The sequence below is a fragment of the Phocoena phocoena genome, chromosome 4 (assembly GCF_963924675.1).
Source record: "Phocoena phocoena chromosome 4, mPhoPho1.1, whole genome shotgun sequence".
Classification (NCBI taxonomy): Eukaryota; Metazoa; Chordata; class Mammalia; order Artiodactyla; family Phocoenidae; genus Phocoena; species Phocoena phocoena.
This window is the reverse complement of record NC_089222.1, coordinates 50,045,619-50,062,904: the sequence shown is the minus strand read 5'-3', so window position 1 is coordinate 50,062,904 and position 17,286 is coordinate 50,045,619. Positions and strand designations below refer to the sequence as shown.

Below are 17,286 nucleotides of genomic sequence, written 5' to 3'. Positions count from 1 at the left end.
TAGAGTCAAAAAAGCCAGTTGTGCCCTTTCTGCCTGTTATGATCTTGGTTGTGAGTTTTGAAGAATGATACTGATCAATCCATCACTTCATTGAATCCTATTACTAGATGTTCTTCTGGTGGATAATTAGTATCATAGAAAGTCCACTTAAAATGAATCCACATTTTTAAAAAGGACAAAAATAACATATAAAAATGAGGGTGGGAAAGGCTGATTGGAATTCTTAGAAACTAAAAATTATGAAAAATTTTATTTATCTTACGTTCAACAAAATTAAAATGGCAATCAATCATGCCATGTTTTTTTAAATGAGCAAACTATGAATTAAGTATGGGGTTTTAGGCACAGTTTTTTGACAAAATTGTATCATGGCGCCATTTAACAGCCCTCACTTTTTGTTGACTTTGCAAAATATTCAAGTTTTTCATTTTTCCCCCAAGATCTTTCTTCATCCTTTGATATTCCAGTCATTCTCTTGGGAAGTACCCATCATACCATCATCCTTGTTGCTTTTCTCCCCTTCTATTGATAACTGATAGGACTCTGTTGGGTCATCAACGTCCACAGCTTTGAGTGAATTACTATTGCTCTCTCTAAACTCACTTTCACTGCCTTCAGGAAGTCCTGTATCATTCCTAAGATTTCTAGTTTTCCTTTGGGATCAATTTATATTATATTCACATTACATGTTTATCCTGTATGACCATCACTGATGTTTATGAAATTGCTGGGGATTGGTGCTCATGATAACTTGAGAGGGATGTTTAAGTGAAGACTAAAGTTCCTTAGTTATTATTTTTATATTTCCTATACAACTTGGTAACCCTGGGGTCTCTGGCAACAAATACTTAGGTAAGGAGAGTCCTTAGGTGCTCTGAGGAATAGGAAAGTAAAGAATAAGTAACTCAGCCTTAAGGGAGGCAAGACAAATATGTGTGAATCAACCAGCCTGGGCAAGGCAGCATAGAGAGTCATTGAGTTGTAGCCCATCCACTCCTTGAGGTCAGGGATATGGGTGTTCAACCCGGTGACCTCTGTGCCGGAACATAGTTCGTGCTTAATAAATACCTCTCTATGATTGTAAAGCACTCTTCAGATGAGAAAAAGGAAACTTCCAGTCAGAATAGCTGGAAAGGACTTCAAGGAGGTAGAATTTGAACTGGGCCTATAAGATAGGATTTCGGTAGAGGGAAGTGGGGGGAAACACAGGATTCAAAGCAAAGAACATATGTCTCCCAGAAGACTCCTCACATCCGAAGGCCATCCTATGCCTTCCTGTAAGCATTTTGTACCAATTTTTCACTACCCTAAGCCTCATCCCTTGTTAGACTTTAAGGGATCTCTTGAGAGGACCCCACCGACTCATGAAAATTCTAAGTATTTATATGCTTCATTCACAATCTCTCTTTTCTGTTTAAACATTTTTCCACTGGCACAAGAAGCTAACCAATGGAAAGATGCTATTATGGGTAGAAATGAATGAAGTGGGTAGAAATATTAGAGTCATGTATTTGTCAAGTGAATGAAGGCACAAACACAAATACACATGAATTTATTCATCTTTTCCTGGATTATTTAAGCTAGAAGAAGCCTCCAACATCTAGTACAGTGTTACCCACAGTGTGGTGACTATTCCATTGTTAATATTTGGACCGATTTTAGAGAGTATATGAATGAACTTTTAAAAATATTATATGATTATGATTCACTTTCACAAATACTAGAAAAATATATACATCCCCATGAATCTGGTGATTATTTTTAAATTCTAAAAGTGAGTCAAGGAGATTCAAGATGGTGGAGAGTAGGTGGACATGGAGTTCATCTCTCTCCACGGATGCATCAGGAATACATCTGTAGATGCAACAATTCTCACAGAACACCAGCTGAAAACTAGCAGAAGACCTTGGACACTGGAAAGGACTATAAAGATCCCTGCATAACTGGGTAGGATGGAAAAAAAGAAGGGAGAAGGAGGAGGAGAGGAAGCAGGACAGGACCTGCACCCCAGGGAGAGGAAGCTGAAGCAGAGGAGAGGGCCCTGAATTGGGGGAAACCCCCTCTCTGGCAGGGAAATAGACTGGGACAGAGGGGAAGCATTAAAGGCTGTCGGAAGACGGTGAAGTGGCCAGTCTGTGGCAGACAGGGCCGAGTGAGAAATACACAGACGGTCCATACTGTGGCCATACGTGCCCGGGACTGGGACGTGTATTCACAGGTGTGCAAAGGGGCTGGGAGCTGGTGCGTGAGGACTGGAGAACAGGCTCAGAGCGAGAACTGCTGCTGGCTGTGGGGAGACGGACTGAGGGGATGGGAGGGAGGAAATCTGCAGCAGGGAATGCCTAGGGAGGAAGACTGGACTGCCATGGAAGCAGGGTGCTATTGATCAGTCACACACAGGGGGAGAAGCCATTACTGTAGCCTCTCTCTACCTACATACCAGCACCTGCCAGTGACAATAAAAAAAGCCCCCTCAGGGCTGGCCCTCATGTGCTTTATGCCGGGAGGCAGAAAAGGCCCTCGCTAGGGCCATATCTCTTGCACCCGTGGCCGCCGGCTTCCCTGCACATTTGGCGCCCCTGGGGCTCCCATGATCCAAGCAGTCATACCACCTCTGTGCCTGGTCCTCACAGGGGCAGACCCAAGAGCTCCAAGGCAGACTCAGGACAAGACTCCTGTGGGTGGACCACATGCAGAGGTGCGGATAAAACCAAAGCTGAACCCCAGGGATGGGGTGACTAAGGAAGAAGATGGAAAATCTTTCCATCAGCTGTACAAGCTGCAGATTAAATCCCCACAATCAGTTAGGTAGACCCTGCGTCTATGGAATATCTGAGTAGACACTGAGTGGTCCCACAAATGAAAACAGTCTAGGGCTTCCCTGGTGGCACAGTGGTTGAGAATCTGCCTGCCAATGCAGGGGACATGGGTTCGAGCCCTGGTCTGGGAAGATCCCATATGCCATGGAGCAACTAAGCCCATGCGCCACGGCTACTGAGCCTGCACGTCTGGAGCCTGTGCTCCACAACAAGAGAAGGCCGCGACAGTGAGAGGCCCACGCACCGCGATGAAGAGTGGCCCCCACTCGCTGCAACTAGAGAAAGCCCTCGCACAGAAACGAAGACCCAACACAGCCAAAAATAAATAAATAAATTTATTTTAAAAAAAAAGACAACAGTCTAGCTCTGGCAGCTGTGGACTTTGGGGGCAGCACATGCAGGAACTGGGCCAGATCAGAGCCTGAGTGGTCCCCACAGTGCTCACAGCAGGTCCAGAGACCAGCCCAGAGGCAGAGGAGAGCCTCCTGGGGAGGCAGAGGGGGGCTGTGGCTCATGGCGTGTGCAAGGACACTTACAGCAGACACCCCATGGAAACATAATTATTACTATTGACTTTATTATGTTTTGATTCATTCTGTTGTTGGTTCTAGCTTTTTTTTTTGGTTTCTTTTTCTTTCTTTTTTTGTTTCTTGTTGTTTTAGGGGGGTTTTCTTGTTTTGTTTATTTAGTCTTTTGGGATGTCTGCTGTATAACTTTTTTAAAATTTTTTTATACATTTCTATTTATACTTTGCTTTTCTGTTGTCCTGTGTTTTTTCCCTTTTTATTTTATTTTATTATCTTTTTAATCATTTTTATCACTTTGTTGTCTCCTTGCTTTCTTCTTCAGTTGGCACACTGCTTTGGTTTTGTTTTTAGGTTATGTGTTTTTGTTACTTTTAATCCTAATTGATTTCGTTTTTGAATTCTATTTGTCTGGTTGTTCTCTGACTTTTTGTTTTATTTGGCTCTGTTTTTGTTTCTTTTATGTGTGTGTGTGTTTCCTTGTTTCTGTTTCTGTTTGATTTTGTTTTCACCACTTCTCTGGGGTTTTGTTTGTCTTTTTTTTCTTTAATATATTTTCTATTTTTTTTAATATTTGTTTCTATGTTGCTTTTCTGCTCTTCTGTCTTCTTTCCCCTTTCTCTTTTTATCTTTTTTTTAATATCACTTTTGTTGGTTTGCTTTGTTTCTTTGCTTCATTCTCCAGCTGGCACTCTGCTTTGGTTTTGTTTTTTGGTTCAGGGTTTTTGTCAGCTTTCTTCTTAATTGTTTGATTTTCTTCTTGGGTTCTTTTGTTTGTCTGGTTGTTTTGCTATTTGATTTATTTTGTTCTGGTTTTGTTTCTTTTGTGTGTGTGCATGTTTCCTTGTTTCTGTTTGTATGATTTTACTTTTTACCATTTGTCTGGGGTTTTGTTAGTCCTTTTTTTTTTTTTTTTGTCCCCCTTATTGCTGGGACGAGCGACTTGCGGGGTCATGGTTCCTCAACCAGAAGTCGAGCCTGAGGCTCTGGAGTGGGAGCACTGAGCCCAGGATGCTGGACCACTAGAGTATTCCTGGCCCCAGGGAAGATTAATCACCAAGGGCTCTCTTGGAGGCCTCTATCTGAATCCAAGACCCAGCTCCACCCAACTGCCAGCAGCTACCAACGCTGGACGCCTCACACTAAACAACAAACAAGACAAGAACAAAAACCCATTCATCAGCACACAGACTACTTAAAGTGATAGTAAGCTCACAGACACCCCAAAACATACCACATGACATGGCCCTGCTCATCAGAGGGAAAATACTCAGTTCCACCCACCAGAACGCAGGCACCAGTCCCTCCCATCAGGAAGCCTACACAAGGCACTGGACCAACCCCACCACCAGGGGCAGAGAATAGAAGCAAGAGGAACTATGACCCTGCAGCCGAGGGAAAGGAGACCTCAAATACTGTAAATTAGACAAAATGAGAAGACAGAGAAATATCTTATAGGCAAAGGAGCAAGATAAAAACCCACAAGGCCAAATAAATGAAGAGGAAATAGGCAAACTACCTGAAAAAGAATTCAGAGTAATGATAGTAAAGATGATCAAAAATCTTGGAAAAAGAATAGAGAAAATACAAGAAACGTTTAACAAGGACCTAGAAGGACTAAAGAGCCAACAAACAGTAATGAACAACACAATAACTGAAATTAAAAATACTTTAATTTTTTTAATTAAATAAAAAATAGCGGAAAACTGAGGCAGAAGAATGGATAAGTGAGCTGGAAGATAGAAAGGTGGAAATAACTTCCAGGGAGAAGAATACAGAAAAAAGAATGAAAAGAATTGAGGACAGTCTCAGAGACCTCTGGAACAACATTAAGCGTACCAACAATGAATTATAGGCATCCCAGAAGAAGAACAAAAAAGAAAGGGTTGGAGAAAATATTTGAAGAGATTATAGTTGAAAACTTCCCCAACATGGGAAAGGAAATAGTCAATCAAGTCCAAGACGTGCAGAGAGTCCCATACAGGATAAACCCAAGGAGAAACATGCCAAGACACATATTAATCAAATGAATAGAAATTAAACACAATGAAAAAATATTAAAAGCAGCAAGGGAAAAACAACAAATAACATAAAAGGGAATTCCCATAAGGTTAACAGCTGATCTTTCAGCAGAAACTCTACAGGCCAGAAGGGAGTGGCAAGATATATTTAAACTGATGAAAGGGAAAAACCTACAACCAAGATTACTCTACCCAGCAAGGACCTCATTCAGATTTGATGGAGAAATCAAAAGTTTTACAGACAAGCAAAAGTGAAGAGAATTCAGCACCACCACACCAGCTTTACAAAAAATGCTAAAGGAACTTCTCTAGGCAGGAAACGCAAGAGAAGGAAAAGACTTACAAAAACAAATCCAAAACAGTTAAGAAAACAGTAACAGAAACATACATATCAATAATTTCCTCAAATGAAAATGGATTAAATGCCCCAGCCAAAAGACACAGACTGGCTGAATGGATACAAAAACAAGACCCATATATATGTTGTCTATAAGAGACCCACTTCAGACCTAGGGACACATACAGTCTGAAAGTGAGGGGATCGAGAAAGAAATTCCATGCAAATGGAAATCAAAAGAAAGCTGGAGTAGCAATATGCATATCAGATAAAATACACTTTAAAATAAAGACTAGGGCTTCCCTGGTGGCGCAGTGGTTGAGAGTCCGCCTGCCAATGCAGGGGACATGGGTTCATGCCCCGGTCTGGGAGGATCCCACATGCCGCGGAGTGGCTGGGCCCGTGAGCCATGGCCACTGAGCTTGCACGTCCAGAGCCTGTGCTCCGCAACAGGAGAGGCCACGACAGTGAGAGGCCCACGTACCACAAAAAAATAATAATAATAAAATAAAATAAAATAAGGACTATTATAAGAGACAAGGAAGGACACTATATAATGATCAAGGGATCAATCCAAGAAGATATAACAATCGTAAATATCTATTCACCCAACACAGGAGCACGTCAATACATAAGGCAAATGCTAACAGCCATAAACAGGGGAATGAACAGTAACACAATAATAGTAGGTGACTTTAACACTCCACTTACACCAATGGACAGATCATCCAAACAGAAAATAAATAAGAAAACACAAGCTTTAAATGACACATTAGACTAGATGGACTTAATTGATATTTATAGGACATTCCATCCAAAAACAACAGAATACACTTTCTTCTCAAGTGCACACGGAACATTCTCCAGGATAGATCACACCTTGGGTCACAAATCAAGCCTCTGTAAATTTAAGAAAATTGAAATTGTATCAAGCATCTTTTCCAACCACAACACTATGAGACTAGATATCAATTACAGAAAAAAAAAACTGTAAAAACTACAACACATGGAGGCTAAACAATACGCTACTAAACAACCAAGGGATCACTGAGGAAATCACAGAGGAAATCAAAAAATACCTAGAAACAAATGACAATGAAAATACGACGACCCAAAACCTATGGGATGCAGCAAAAACAGTTCTAAGAGGGAAGTTTATAGCAATACAATCCTACCTCAAGAAATAACTCAAATAAACAACCTAACCTGACACCGAAAGCAATTAGAGAAAGAACAAACAACCCCAAAGTCAGCAGAAGGAAAGAAATCATAAAGATCAGATCAGAAATAAATGAAAAAGAAATGAAAGAAACAATACCAAAGATCAATAAACTAAAAGCTGATTCTTTGAGAAGATAAACAAAATTGATAAAACATTTTTCCAGACTCATCAGGAATAAAAGGGAGAAGACTCAAAGCAACAGAATTAGAAATGAAAAAGAAGTAACAACTGACACCACAGAAATACAAAGGGTCATGAGAGATTACTACAAGCAACTATATGCCAATAAAATGGACAACCTGGAAGAAATGGAGAAATTCTTAGAAAACTACAACCTTCCAAGACTGAACCAGGAGGAAATAGAAAACATGAACAGACCAATCACAAGTCTGAAATTGAAACTGAAATTGAAACTGAAATATCTTCCAACAAATAAAAGCCCAGGGCCAGATGGCTTCACAGGTGAATTCTATCAAACATTTAGAAAAGAGCTAACATCTTTCCTTCTCAAACTCTTCCAAAATATAGCAGAAGGAAAAACACTCCCAAACTCATCCTACGAGTCCACCATCACCCTGATACCAAAACCAGATGAGGATGTCACCAAAAAAAGAAAATTACAGGCCAATATCACTGATGAACATAGATGAAAAAACCCTCAACAAATACTAGCAAACAGAATCCAACAGCACATTAAAAGGATCATACACCATGATCAAGTGGGGTTTATCCCAGGAATGCAAGGATTCTTCAATATATGCAAATCAATCAATGTGACACACCACATTAACAAACTGAAGAATAAAAACGATATGATACTCTCAATAGATGCAGAACAAGCTTTTGATAAACTTCAACACACATTTATGATAAAAACTCTCCAGAAACAGGGCATAGAGGAAACCTACCTCAATATAATAAACTCCATATATGACAAACCCACAGCCAACATCATTCTCAATGGTAAAAAACTGAAAGCATTTCCTCTAAGATCAGGAACAAGACAAGGGTACCCACTCTCACCACTATTATTCAACATAGTTTGGAAGTTTTAGCCATGGCAATCAGAGAAGAAAAAGAAATAAAATGAATCCAAATTGGAAAAGAAGAAGTAAAACTGTCACTGTTTGGAGATGACATGATACTCTACATATATAACCCTAAAGATGCCACCAGAAAACTACTAGAGCTAATCAGTGAATTTGGTAAAGTAGCAGGATACAAAATTCGTGCACAGAAATCTCTTGCATTCCTATACATTAACAATGAAAACTCAGAAAGAGAAATCAAAGAAACACTCCCATTTACCACTGCAACAAAAAGAATAAAATATCTAGGAATAAACCTACCTAAGGAGGCAAAAGACCTGTATGCAGAAAACTATAAGACACTTACAAAAGAAATCAAAGATGATACAAACACATGGAAAGATATACCATGTTCTAGGATTGGAAGAATCAACATTGTGAAAGTGACTATACTACCCAAAGCAATCTACAGATTCAGTGCAATTGCTATCAAATTACCAACGGCATTTTTCACAGAACTAGAACAAAAAATTTTACAATTTGAATGGAACACAAAAGACCTCGAATAGCAAAAGCAATCTTGAAAAAAAAAAAGAAAAAATACAGAGCTGGAGGAATCAGGCTCCCTGATTTCAGACTCTACCACAGGGCTACAGTAATCAAGACAGTATGGTACTGGCACAAAGCAGAAATACAGATCAGTGGAACAAGCTAGAAAGCCCAGAGATAAACCCACACACATATGGTTACCTTATCTTTGACAAAGGAGGCTAGAATATACAATGGAGCAAAGACAGCCTCTTCAATAAGTGGAGCTGGGAAAACTGGACAGCTACATGTAAAAGAATGAAATTAGAACACTCCCTAACACCATACACAAAAATAAACTCAAAATGGATTAAAGACCTAAATGTAAGGCCAGACACTATAAAACTCTTAGAGGAAAACATAGGCAGAACACTCTTTGACATAAATCGCAGCAAGATCTTTTTTGACCCACCTCCTAGAGTAATGGGAATAAAATCAAAAATAAACAAATGGAACCTAATGAAATTTAAAAGCTTTTGCACAGCAAAGGAAACCATAAACGAGATGAAAAGACAACCCTCAGAATGGGACAAAATATTTGCAAATGAAGCAATGGACAAAGGATTAATCTCCAAAATATACAAGCAGCTCATGTAGCTCAATATCAAAAAAAACAAACAACCCAATCCAAAAATGGGCAGAAGACCTAAATAGACATTTCTCCAAGGAAGACATACAGATTGCCAACAAACACATGAAAAGCTGCTCAACGTCACTAATCATTAGAGAAATGCAAATCAAAACCACAGTGAGGTATCACCTCACACAGGTCAGAATGGCCATCATCACAAAATCTACAAACAATAAATGATGGAGAGGGTGTGGAGAAAAGGGAACCCTCTTGCACCGCTGGTGGGAATGTAAATTGATACAGCCACTATGGAAAACAGTACGGAGGTTCCTTAAAAAACTAAAAATAGAAATACCATATGATCCAGCAATCCCACTACTGGGCATATACTCTGAGGCAACTATAATTCAAAAAGATACATGTACCACAATGTTCACTGCAGCACTATTTACAATTTCCAGGACATGGAAGCAACCTAAATGTCCATCGACAGATGAATGGTAAAGAAGATATGGCACATATATACAATGGAATATTACTCAGCCATAAAAAAGAACAAAATTGAGTTATTTATAATGAGGTGGATGGACCTAGAGTCTATCATGCAGAGTGAAGTAAGTCAGAAAGAGAAAAACAAATACCATGCTAATGCACATTTATGTAATCTAAAAAAAACAGTACTGATGAACCTAGTGGCAGGGCAGGAATAAAGACGCAGACATAGAAAACAGACTTGAGGACACAGGCAGGGAAGGGCAAGCTGGGACGAAGTGAGAGAGTAGCAGTGACATATATACACTACCAAATGTAAAATGGATGCTAGTAGGAAGCTGCAGCATAGCACAGGGCGATCAGCTCGATGCTTTGTGACGATCTAGAGGGGTGGGATAGGGAGGATGGGAGGGGGGCTCACGAGGGAGGGGATATGGGGATATATGTATACATACAGCTGATTCACTTGTTGTACAACAGAAACTAACACAACCTTGTAAAGCAATTATACTGCAATAAAAGTTTTTTAAAGAGTCAAATTGAAGAAAAAATTAGTACTAGTACATGTGCCATATGATTCAAAGTAATAATTAACACTTATATAGCTCTTGATACATATCAGCCATCATTCCAAGGACTTTACTTATGTTAACTTATTTAATCTGCACAGCCACCTGCATTTCACAGATGAGGAAACTGGGGCACTTGACTCAGGTCACACAGAATACAGCAAAGCCAAATTAGAACTCAGGCGTGTGGGTCCAGAGTCCATGATCATAACCACTATACTAAAAATGTAGTATATGAATATAAATAACATATAAATAAAGTTTGAGAAACACTGACACGGTCCACCACTTCCCCACTTCTCCCTCTCTCAACCTTACAGATAAGCAAACTGAACCTCCAAGAGGTTAAATAACATGCTCAAGGTCAACAGGACTAACAGGAAGTTATTCATAGAGCTATTACTACAATCCAGAATCTCCATGCTCAGATCTGGGGCTCCTACCTCTCCACCAGGGTGCCTCTGAACAGACCTTATTTGCTCAGAATGTTTGATATGTAGTCTGTGCAGATTAACACATAACATCAGGGGTGGCTCCATGGGTGGATGACCTGTGCAGTCACTCAGGGCTCTGCACTTGGCTTAATGCTCTGCTGCTGTCTTCTCGAATTCTTAACAATTTTTTAACAAGAGGCTCCATGGTTTCATTTTGCACTGGGACCTACAAATTATGTAGCCAGTCCTGCATAATATCTATGTTTCTGGACAACCAGAGGAATTTTGCAAAAGTGATGAGGTGACAGGAACCCCCTGCCTATGGTTTTGTTTTTTTGTTTCTTTGATACAAAGCTAGATTTTACTTGAAAAATTTTTTAATGTTAGCATATCTAAATTCATATATGTAATTGGTTTACAGTTTTTGTTTTAATTTTTATTAGAGCATAGTTGCTTTACAATGTTGTATTAGTTTCTACTGTACAGCAAAGTGAATCAGCTATATGTATACATATATCCCCTCTTTTTTGGATTTCCATCCCATTTAGGTCACCACAGAGCATTGAGTAGAGCTCCCTGTACTATACAGTAGGTTCATTAGTTATCTACTTTATACATAGTATCAATAGTGTATATACGTCAATACCAATCTTCCAATTCATCCCACCTCCCCCTTTCCCCCTTGGTATGCATGTTTGCTCTCTACATCTGTGTCCCTATTTCTGCTTTGCAAATAAGAACATTTATGCCAACTTTTTCAGATTCCACACATATGCATTAATATACCATACTTGTTTTTCCTTCTTACTTCACTCTGAATGACAGTCTCTAGGTCCACCCACATCTCTATAAATGATCCAATTTCGTTCCTTTTTATGGCTGAGTAATATTCCATTGTATATATGTGCCGTATCTTCTTTATCCATTCATCTGTCTTTGGACATTTAGGCTGCCTCCATGTCCTGGAAATTGTAAATAGTGCTGCAGTGAACATTGTGGTACATGTATCTTTTTGAATTATAGTTGCCTCAGGGTATATGCCCAGTAGTGGGATTGCTGGATCATATGGTAGTTCTATTTTTAGTTTTTTAAGGAACCTCCGTACTGTTTTCCATAGTATCAATTTACATTCCCACCAGCGGTGCAAGAGGGTTCCCTTTTCTCCACACCCTCTCCATCATTTATTGTTTGTAGATTTTGTGATGATGGCCATTCTGACCTGTGTGAGGTGATACCTCACTGTGGTTTTGATTTGCATTTCTCTAATGATTAGTGACGTTGAGCAGCTTTTCATGTGTTTGTTGGCAATCTGTATGTCTTCCTTGGAGAAATGTCTATTTAGGTCTTCTGCCCATTTTTGGATTGGGTTGTTTATTTTTTTGATATTGAGCTACATGAGCTGCTTATATATTTGGAGATAAAACCTTTGTCCATTGCTTCATTTGCAAACATTTTGTCCCATTCTGAGGGTTGTCTTTTCATCTCATTTATGGTTTCCTTTGCTGTGCAAAAGCTTTTAAATTTCATTAGGTCCCATTGGTTTATTTTTGTTTTTATTCCCGTTACTCTAGGAGGTGGGTCAAAAAAGATCTTGCTGCGATTTATGTCAAAGAGTGTTCTGCCTATGTTTTCCTCTAAGAGTTTTATAGTGTCTGGCCTTACATTTAGGTCTTTAATCCATTTTGAGTTTATTTTTGTGAATGGTGTTAGGGAGTGTTCTAATTTCATTCTTTTACATGTAGTTGTCCAGTTTTCCCAGCTCCACTTATTGAAGAGGCTGTCTTTGCTCCATTGTATATTCTAGCCTCCTTTGTCAAAGATAAGGTAACCATATGTGTGTGGGTTTATCTCTGGGCTTTCTAGCTTGTTCCACTGATCTATATTTCTGTTTTGTGCCAGTACCATACTGTCTTGATTACTGTAGCCCTGTAGTAGAGTCTGAAATCAGGGAGCCTGATTCCTCCAGCTCTGTTTTTTTTCTTTTTTTCCTCAAGATTGCTTTTGCTATTTGAGGTCTTTTGTGTTTCCATTCAAATTGTAAAAATTTTTGTTCTAGTTCTGTGAAAAATGCCGTTGGTAATTTGATAGTAATTGCATTGAATCCGTAGATTGCTTTGGGTACTACAGTCACTTTCACAATGTTGATTCTTCCAATCCTAGAACATGGTGTATCTCTCCATCTGTTTGTGTCATCTTTGATTTCTTTCATCAGTATCATAGTTTTCTGCATACAGGTCTTTTGCTTCCTTGGGTAGGTTTATTCCTAGGTATTTTATTCTTTTGTTGCAGTGGTAAATAGGATTGTTTCCTTAATTTCTCTTTCTGAATTTTCATTTTTAATGTATAGGAGTGCAAGAGATTTCTGTGTATTAATTTTGTATCCTGTGAGTTTACTAAGTTCATTGATTAGCTCTAGTAGTTTTCTGGTGGCATCTTTAGGATTTTCTATGTATAGTATAACGTCATCTGCAAACAGTGACAGTTTTACTTCTTCTTTGCCAGTTTGGATTCCTTTTATTTCTTTTTCTTCTTTGACTGCCATGGCTAGGACTTCTAAAACTATGGTGAATAATAGTGGTGAGAGTGGATATCCTTGTCTTCTTCCTGATCTTAGAGGAAATGCTTTCAGTTTTTCACCATTGAGAGTAATGTTTGCTGTGGGTTCGTCATACGTGGCCTATATTATGTTGAGGTAGGTTCCCTCTATGCCCACTTTCTGGAGAGTTTTTATCATAAATTGGTGTTGAATTTTATCAAAAGCTTGTTCTGCATCTATTGAGATGATCTTATGGCTTTTATTCTTCAATTTGTTAATATGGTGTATCACATCTATTGATTTGCCTATATTGCCTTTGGAGTCAGACAGCCCCAAGTTCACTCACAGCTCTGCCACTTCCTTGTGACCTTGGGAAGTTCACTTAACTCCTTTGGGCCTCAGTTTTCTCATCTGTAAAAATGCAGATAATTCTTTTAGCCTTGATCTAGTTGCTGTTTGGGGCTTAAATAAGAAAATATCAGAGAAAGCAGTAAGAAATATTGTTTTGCTGCCTTTCTTTTAAAAAGCTAGAATGATTCATTGTCTCCCAGACTAGCTATCACATGCCAAAGTACAACATGAACCTGTTCTGATTCAGGCTGCCTTCCCAGTTATCAGGCAGAAGAAAACTCCCAGAGAACCTTCTGTAATCTTGCCGATAGCACAAACTTCAAACTAGCTCCAGGAACTGATACTCCTTGGCATGGGAGGATGCCACCCTGCAGCTTGGGCTGCGCAGACAGAGGACAATGAAGTCTGCAGTTTAAGAAGCACCCAACTGCTAGCTATTAACTGCTTTGGTATCATGATCTTTGAAGGCTGGAATATAAGTAAGTTTCGCCTAGAACAATGATTCTCAACCTTGACTACACAACAGAATCGTGAGAGTTGCTTCTGAAACATTCTATGACCAGGATCCTCTCACAGAGATGTTCTGATTCAATTGGTCTGGTATGGCCAACTATTGGGTATTTTTAAAACTCTCTTAGGTAATTTTAATGTGCAGCCAGGTTTACAATGATCTAGAACAGTGGTTCTCAAAGTGTGGTCCCAGACCAGCAGCATCAATATTATGTGGAAACTAGTTAGAAATGCAATTTCAGAGCCCATCCCAGACCTACAGATAGAATCAGAATCTCTGAGGGCAATTTAGATTTTAACAAGCCCCCCAGGTAATTCTGATGCATGCTCAAATTTGAGAGCCACTGATCTAGAGAGAAGAATAAGAAGGTATTAGCAAGAAGGGCAGATAATTTAATTACAAAACTCCCTATTTTGGGATATATAAAATATATCCATACCACAACCCCAAATTGGCTTGTAAAATTTTTAACTATCTTGTAGAATAAATATCCTATCTTGTAGGATAAATATCCTATCTCTAAACATCTGAGCCTCCAAAATTTCAGATTATTCTTCTTAATCTCTCTATTCATAATATAAGTTTCCTGGGGAGAACAGTAGAGAGCTTTCTAAATGGAGCTTCTTATGGAACTTCTGATACTTTTTTAAAAGATTTACATGGTTAGGCTGAGTCATAACTTGATAATCTTCTTAAACACATTTTTTTTACCCAAATTTCTCTAAATGAATCTTAATTACAGCATTTTTGTAACAATGTTTTGCTAAGCTTTTGAGAGCACAACTCACAGCGAGAAACGAGGCACGGTCCTAACTAGACACCCAGCACTTGTTTATTTTCCTTTTGACAAGAGAAATAACACAAATAGCAAATGTTTAATAATCCCCAACAAAATGACCACAAAGCGGCTTTCATCTACCTTTTCTCTTCGATGATGCAGTTTTGTAAAGGAATACCTCAGGGGTTGGGCAGGGGCTCAGGGAATATGAAACTAGGAGGGACCAGTAAGAACACTATACAATGGTATTTTCCAGGCATGTGTCAGGTCTACTGGTCCCTGTGGACCTTTACTGTAAATGAATCATCTGTTAGACCAGCTGTGGGCGCCCTTACTCTGGAGTCTGTCAAGTTTTCATCTGGAATTTTTTCAGTCCCTCTGAGGAAAACAAATTACCGTCTATAGCTTTAGAGAACAGATAGGACTTGTGATTTGCGCAATGGCCCTCATAAATCATGTACTAAACCACCACTATCCCAAAGAGAAGGCATACTTTACGGTCTTCGCCTGGGCTCTCATCTGAAATCCTATTGGAAACTGACCCAAAGCAGCCACTGTGATGAAGGGAAGAGGAGGGAGAGAAGGGGGCCATGAATTCGACCTGACAGGGCACCAAGATAAACAAATTCCTGATGACATGTCCCATAAATAAGTTTGAAATTCTCCTTGAAGGAAACAAGAAAACAACTCGCAGCTTCAACATCAAAATCATGCTCAGAAGAGCAAGAAAAATCACGGAGGCCAGAGTGAGGACGGCCACAGGGCCAGGGTGATTCCAGGAGGGAGGGAGGGAGGAGGTGAATTGTTCAGCAGCTGACGCTGCCTGCTGGCAGAGATGCTGGGATACACAGGGAGACACCTGGCTGAGAATGAAGGGAGAGGAGACCATGGCAGTGGAAGGCCCTGGAGCGGGTGTGTGCCGGGCACCCTTAACAGACAGCGCTGTGAAAGAGTGGGTGATGGGCTTCTTTCCCTCAGCACTACATTTGTGAGATTCATCCGACTTGTGCTTCTAGTTTTAGTTTGTTCATTCTCCTTGCTGTCTAGCATTCCACTGTGTTGATATACCACAATGTATTTATCCATCCTGGTGTCCATGGATATTTAGCATGTTTCCAGTCAGGGCCATTAGGAGCAGAGCTGCTACGAACATTCTTGTACATGTTTTCAGTGGACACACAGACACATTTCCCTTGGGCTTCTGTTGAGTTAGAGGTGGAACTGCTGGCTTGGATTACTGGGCTTCTTAATATGTCTTTAGACAAGATTGCATTCTGTCTCACAGCCATTATACTCAACAAATAACATGAGGGTCTCCAGCTCCATTTTGCAGGTGGGAAACTGAGGCATAAAGAATGTGACTTTACGCTAGATCAGCTGCAGGGCCAGAAGAGAAGCTCCCCTGGTCCCCATTCCATCCTGAGCTTGCTCTTCCTGGCCACACCATGTTAAACAAACCTTACTGTTATTACAATCAACAGGGCTTGTATTTAAAAAATAACCAGCGAAGTGGGAGCTGGTGGGGACTGTGCTGGATGGGAGGCCACCTTCTCATTACCATCTTCATTTCTGCATTGGCAAGTGTCTGTTTTGGAAAGTTGATCCCAGAGTAGTAAAAATAAAAAAGCCTCCGGGCATAACAAAGCGCCTCATTACCTTCAGCGCGCAGGGCTTCCTGCTGGAAAACGTGCCCCAGGAAGAGGCTGTTCCACCCAGCCTGAGGTCAGGTGGCCCGCCTCTTTTGGCCCTGAGCGTGGAGCCATGTTCAGAGGACAGGCAGCTCCTGGGGGACCCCAGAGGTCAGGGACCTTCTTCATAACCTGAGCTTGTTCCTGCAGGATTGGAAATCTGTCTAGACCCAGGTCACCCGGGCTCTTTTCAGCATTGAGCTTTTGTTCTGGATTTCTCCCATATGATTCAGAGGACCCCCTACCCCTACCCCCTCACTTGTAGGTTTGAGGTCATTTGCTTAATTTGCACAGGATGGACCGAGACAAGTGGAGTAAGTAGGTGTTTCACCAGCTGACACTGAGGTGCCCTGATCTCGTGAAGGCAACCCAACATCCCGAAAAGCTCTCTGGAAGCCCCTGGGTAGGATGGGAGCGGCCCTCCATTTAGACTCAAGAGATGTGAGTTCTGGTGCCATTTCAATCCCTGCATATTGCACACTTCTTAACTTCTCTGGGATGATGGACGAGGAAGTGTGTTTGTATAAAGGGCCTTCTGATCACAAGGTATTGTTACATAAAGAAAGCCCGTTCAATTGCTGAAGGCATGATTCTTCGTCTTGTCTAGCCCGAACCTCTCAGGCTAGACAAGATGAAGACAATATGGCAGGCGTATTCTCCACCCGGGAACTTCTGTCCAGAAAAGAAGCCAGAGCCTCCCTTTGAATATGTCCCTTCAGCGCAAACAGCCTCTCACGGGACTCACTGCCATTACTGGGTGCCCAGTACAGCCGTGTCTGCTGTTAAAATACTGAAACACGTCTGTGCCTGCTGCTAA

The 17,286-nt window shown here is 40.4% G+C and overlaps 1 protein-coding gene across 1 annotated transcript in view; it reads left to right on the top strand.

The window, feature by feature from the left end:
- Window positions 1-17,286, top strand: part of SLC7A14 (solute carrier family 7 member 14) — a 120,153-nt gene that overhangs the window by 97,469 nt on the left and 5,398 nt on the right. The gene's annotated exons all lie outside the window — the stretch shown is intronic.